This window comes from Parambassis ranga, chromosome 9, assembly GCF_900634625.1.
Source record: "Parambassis ranga chromosome 9, fParRan2.1, whole genome shotgun sequence".
Lineage (NCBI taxonomy): Eukaryota > Metazoa > Chordata > Actinopteri > Ambassidae > Parambassis > Parambassis ranga.
This window is the reverse complement of record NC_041030.1, coordinates 1,967,129-1,973,510: the sequence shown is the minus strand read 5'-3', so window position 1 is coordinate 1,973,510 and position 6,382 is coordinate 1,967,129. Positions and strand designations below refer to the sequence as shown.

At 43.0% G+C, this 6,382-nt stretch overlaps 1 pseudogene; it reads left to right on the top strand.

Moving 5' to 3' along the window:
• Positions 1-275: 275 nt before the first annotated feature.
• On the top strand, positions 276-2,310 carry LOC114441081 (leucine-rich repeat transmembrane neuronal protein 4 pseudogene; annotated as a pseudogene).
• Positions 2,311-6,382: the final 4,072 nt, after the last annotated feature.

Here is a 6,382-nt window from a genome sequence, read left to right as displayed (position 1 = left end):
CAGTTTATTGGCGCTCAAATGGGGAATTGCGCACACTACCACGCACAACTATAACGGCGACTCCAACTACGACCCAAGTGTGAAGGCGTCCTATTTCTGAGCGTCTGTCAGAGATCAGGGGGTTTGGACCGCTGCGGAAAACTTGCGCTCGCTGTGCAAGTAATGCTCAGTATGCGGACCGACTCTGAAGCTGCATGAACTGCGACTGAGAGCAGTTAAACGCGCTCTTTATCCATTCTCACCCCACAGGATTACTCCTTCCCTCGTCAGCAAGGATGGGTAAGTCATTATGTTCCTCACTATTTAGTGACACAGTTTCTCCCTCATGAGGCTCTTTGCAGTCAAGTCGACAGCTATGATCAGTTTTATTTATTCTCACTTACTAAATTGATTTGTATTTTATGTACATTTATGTAGAGCTACTCTATTTTTGGATGTATTTATAATAATTACGCCTTGGTCTTCCACGTGTGTCTGGATATATATTTACATATCTATACCCTAAAAGTAGCAAACGTCAGACTGTAATCAATTCTTCATGAGCTGTCTGAGACTCCAGACGTCCAGCTGCTTCTCACTACATGATCTCCTGTTTGAAGAATTGATTTCACACTTTTTGGACTTATTTAAACATCTGTGAGCACACGTTTTCTGAAACCTAGTCATCTCTTTGATTGCCTGTTCCCCACTCTACCCCCAACAGGTTCTGTGATGTTGGACTGGAGGTTATCATGTCTTCTTCTGCAGGCAGCTGTTTTTCTGCTGCTCAGCAAGGGGGAGAGGATGTGCCCTGTGAGTTGTCGCTGTGAAGGAAAGATTGTTTATTGCGAGTCTGGCATCTTCCAAGGGATCCCAGAAAACATCACCACAGGATGTCAAGGTCTGTCTCTGCGTTATAACAACCTGCTGGTTCTGTTGCCGTACCAGTTTGCTCATCTCAATCAGCTCATCTGGCTTTACTTGGACCACAACTCCATCAATGCCATAGACGCTTTAGCTTTCCATGGTGTACGCAGACTCAAGGAACTGATCCTCAGCTCCAATAAAATATCCTATCTGCACAATAATACATTCAGTGCCATACCAAACCTGAGAAACCTGGACATATCCTACAATCAGCTACAGTCTCTGCAGCCAGGTCATTTCTACGGCCTGCGCAAGCTACAGAACCTCCACCTTCGATCTAATGGACTGAAACATATCCTCCTACGCACCTTTCTGGAATGTCGCAGTCTGGAGTTTCTAGACTTGGGTTATAATCGCTTGCGGAGCCTCACCCGTACAACATTCTTAGGTCTGTTTAAGCTGAAAGAGCTTCATTTAGAGCACAATCAATTTTCAAGGATTAATTTCTTCATTTTCCCACGTCTCACCAACCTTCAGGCTCTTTATTTGCAATGGAACCGCATACGATCTATCTATCAAGGCGTACCGTGGACCTGGCAGAAACTACAGAAACTGGACCTTTCAGGGAATGAAATCCAAATGTTGGACCCTGCTGTTTTCCAGTGTATGCCTAATTTGCAGATACTGAACCTGGAATCAAACAAGCTGAGTAGAGTGCCTGTGGAAGCTGTGGCTGCGTGGACCTCCCTGACCACCATCAGCCTGGCGGGTAACGCCTGGGACTGCAGTCCCAGCATCTGCCCTCTCATGGCATTTCTCAGAACCTTCAAAGACGCCAAAGACATCAGCATGATATGCAGCAGTCCCAAGACTGTGCAGGGCGAAAGAGTGGTGGACATTGTGAGGAACCACTCAACATGTGGGGACGTGTTGAATGTGTTTTCAACCACAGCGATCACTGCAAGTTCCACTCAGACTGTGAATATCACAACTCACCCATCACCCTCTGATCTTATAGATTCAACCGACTCACCTGCACAGATATTTACCACTTCCTCTGTCCGTTCTCGTGGGACATACGGACAGAGAACTGAGTCTACAACCACGAGCTCCCACATCTCTCCTGAAACCCCCACCTCATTTATCCCAGAGCTACAGTTTGAACATATGGCTTTCCATAAAATCATTGCAGGCAGCGTAGCCCTGTTCCTGTCAGTGTCATTGATCCTCCTGGTTATTTATGTCTCATGGAGGCGCTACCCCAACACCATGAGGCAGCTGCAGCAGCACTCAGTCAACCATAAGCGCAGGAAAAAGGCCCGCAAGCAGGAGCAGGATCTTAACTCTCAGTTGCAGGAGTACTATCTGAGCTACCACTCAAACTCAGAGACAATGGACTCCTTGGTGAACGAGACCAGGCCGTGCACGTGCACTATATCAGGATCCATAGAATGTGAAGTCTGAGCTGCTAGCTCCACCTTAAGAGACATAAAGTGCAACTGCTACAGCAGAGGTAAATGGTTTTTCCTCTGAGATTAATTGGTTTTGTCTCTAATATGAGATGATAGATTCTGCAGCAATGAAGAAAATACTGGGGGGCATAGTACAATATAATTATGTGCACAGAAAAGAAGATGGGAATGGAGAGATATATTTGGAGAGAGCTAATTATCACCCTGACTGACACAGGAACAGTGTCAGGGTCAGCCAGGTGAGCTGTGTATGCTCTAACATGACCGCCGGACCTCTGCTAGTAGAAGTCAGCTCTAGTGAAAGACTGGCATTGCTCTTAGCCACAGAGCATATCACTATATAACGTATGAGCCAACGAAGCCACTGTTTACTTGTTACTTTGGTTATTTTCAAATTATGTAGCTTGTAAGGCATTTAGGATGTTCGCCTTTGAGTCTCCGTGTGTGAGAGTGTGTGATGCGGATGAGCTGTTAATCCCAGTTGGAAGAGTTGCAGTGTTGCACCTTATTCTCACAGTTACTTCTCGTCCCGTTAAATTATTTTGCCATACCAGTGCTGCTGGGAACAATCAGAGAGAGAGAGAGAGAGAGCATCGTGTCCTGGGATCGTTTGCATGAATCTGTTCTCCACACATAAGATGTGTCCCTCTCAATCATTTCTTATCAAATATATAAATATATATGTGTGTTTGGGTTTAATGCCACACAAATCAACAGTATTAAAATATTTGAGTCTCAGGACTGATATTTCCCAAGCTGTACAAATACATCAGGTTCAATAAAAGTGTGTATGTGTGTGTGCGCTTGTACAGCTATCTTTGTGAGGACCTGTTGATTATTTGAAGCAAGGACATTTTTTGCAAAGAGTGGACATCTTGGCTGGCCCTTGTTTGCCATTTGAGGGTTAGGACGTGAATGAGGGACTTAGTTGTCATAGGTAATGTTAGGGTATGGGCCTAGGGACATTATATCAGTGAATGTCCCCACAAAGGCAGCTGTACAAGGTTGTGTGGGTGTTGATTTTTCATAACAAATTTTGTATTCCTGTCATTATAAGTATGCATTGTTTGTGTAAAGGCATTATAATATGGGTACTAGACATTCTATGTGAACATGACTGTATAATTAAAACAAAAACACTGAGAATTGATATGTGTGTGTGTGTGTGTGTGTGTGTGTGTGATGAGAGCATCAGTGGTGCAGCATATGGAGAGAAGGAAATCTCTTTAAATCCTTGCATTGTGCTGTGTTACACATTGCATCGCATGCGAGGGGAGCTGACATATTTTCACTTGCTTTGTTTTCTGACTGTCTTCTGCTCCTCTATCCTCCTCTGGCTCCACACTATCGACAACTGTATTGATTGTATCTGGGTTACACACCTCAAACTCAGAGCATGGGCCCGTGTCAGTCTCTGAGCAGCTGTAGAGGTGAGCTCACAGCTTTCAGGTAAACATATTTGGCTTTCAGCACAAGTGGAACCCAAGCAGACCACGTCATTCTGTCTTAATCCATGAGACAAAAACTCATTTCTAAAACAGATTAAAAACCTCTGCTCTTTAAAGGCAAAAGCTGTCTCTGTCGTTTTGAATAGACTGCTGTAGAGCGGTGAAAAGAAAGAGAGAATACTATAGAGGCAGGCTACTGAGGGACATCAGATGTCGTAAGTCAAGGTAGTTATACTATTATATCATCCAGCTTGGTCTGCATTTTTTTCCATCCTCTCATTTCTCTCCTGTCTTTTTCTTTTCCCTTTTTCACTGTGAGAAGAAAAAACTCACCTGAACCAGGAGACACATGTGAATGCATGTGTTAAGCCAGGCACAAACAGGCAGTGCTGCCTTCTTCCAGTAAAAAACAAGTGTTAGATTTAGGAAACAATAATCCACTGCTCACTTCAGCCTCCAGCCCAGTCTCATCCCATAATGTGAAATAGACATGTAATTTTGAATCCACTGTTTTGTGCACATTGACAGTGACAGCAAACCAAACTAATGCATTTCATTTTTTGGAATTGTGTTTCGTGCCTGCAGCAGGTTTTCTTCTCCCAGTGAAATATTGACATATTTTAATGTATTGTTTTATGCAGACTGACACCAAACATTTTTTTCTGACAGCCAGCCTGACAGCCTACAGCCTTACCCTGCTTAAAGACTTGCATGCTCAGTTTAAATGTGAGCCAACCCGTCCTTATCAGTAAAAACGTAACATGATGTTCTTGTTTCAGTCTTCAGAAACAGAGCATAATGCAAATATGTGAGCATAAGTCTCAAGCCCTAGCTCTGTGGGTTTACTGGGGACAAGACCCATCATGAGAAGGGATGTGTTGTAAAGTGTGTTTCATTGTATGAATGTGTCTGTTTTAAGATGATCTTTAAATAAATCATTTTCATGCCAAAGCCAACCATGATTATAAAGAAAAGTTTAAAGCAGGCAAAAACAAACCTTGTGGTGACAGGGGGGCTTGAACCCCAGACTCCTGAGTGCAAGTCTGTGTGTCACATGTAACTTTCCCATCCCCAGCTCACATCCTCACACTAACTGTTGCAGCTGTACCAGTCCCAACATTGACAGCAGGCAATATGTTCCACTAGCATAAACATAACCATGTGTTGTTGTTTCTTTAACACCTTAACTTGTTGTGTTTTAATTCCCAACCCTCAACCCAACCATGGAAAACAAAATGGAAGTGACAGTCGCAATAGTCAAGAAGCACCAAACTAAAGCAGTGGTACTGTAGGCTGGAACCATCCACAGTTCCTTCTACCACCTAATGCTGATTTCCACAGTCTACTGTGAAATGGCTGATTCATGTTTGCACAAAATAAATGGATAAATTGGTTTCCGGTGTGAACAACAACATTAGGTGACTATTTCACATAATGGGATGAGACTGTGTTGTCCCTCCATGGGTAGTTTCTTCAGAACTGCTGCCAACTCAATGTCTGATTCCATCTCCTCATTATCAGCTATCAGCCTGTTCACAGATGTCGTGAGGGGTATGTATGAAGTTTGTGACAGGTCAAAGGTTGTTCAGACAAGGACTTATGATCTGCTACCATCCACTTTCTAAACATGACTCCAGCTTTCTATATCCCTGCAGGCACGCATGGAGGCATGCTGCCAGCTGAATTCATATGCATATATTCAGCTCTTGCATACATGATGAATTTCTTTCATGGGCCAATGGTAAAATGTGCAAGCAGTACAAAGAATGTAATATGAACAGGACAAATGATTTGTTGGTCTAATTTTGGCAGATATTGTAATTACTGTTTGATTTGTCATATTGTGACTGATGAAAAGCGATTCCTTGTGTTTCCAAGTCTTTTGGTGTTGTGTAGCTAAGAAAAGAATGCTGATTAGAGAGCTGTGGTCTGCGACTTCCAGATCATTACTGAGGGTATTTGTTTGGATGAAAAATTGTGGCTGTGCGCTGCATTGACTTAGTGCAACAATACACAAAAAACACCCACGCTCACTGTGCAAAACTCCCACAATCTATAAGCGGTGACATCTTAATCAAGTTATCCACATGTACCATGAGGTACTCCCACGCACACGAGGAAGGCTAAAAACAGAAGTGGTAAAATCACGCCTGGAAAAACCCTGGAATACCGTGTGTTTCCTCTGCCGCCTGTAAAGACTCTGTGAGGGGTAAGTTGCTCAGCCGTCACTGGCGGGTGTGAAATTTTGATTTACATTACTGGGATCATTTCTAAGGTAACACATGCGGCTCATCTTTTTGCTAAAGGTTATGCTGGTTATTTAAAAGGTAAGCATAATTATCCCCAAAGCAACAGCGATAATATTTATCACCTCAAAAACATGTTTTCTTCCTGCGGCCTGATTTTCATTTATGAGGTAAGTCGTTTTAAGCAATGATTTAACATTTTGGGGAAAATAGCTTATTTGCATTCTTGCCAGGAGTTAGATGAGAAAATTGATACTCCTTCTGTCTGCTAAATATAAAGCTACAGCAAGCAGTCACTTAGCTCAATATTGCATTAAACAAGCCAGGCTTTGTCTAATGATAACAGAATCCACCTACCAGCATCTCTAAG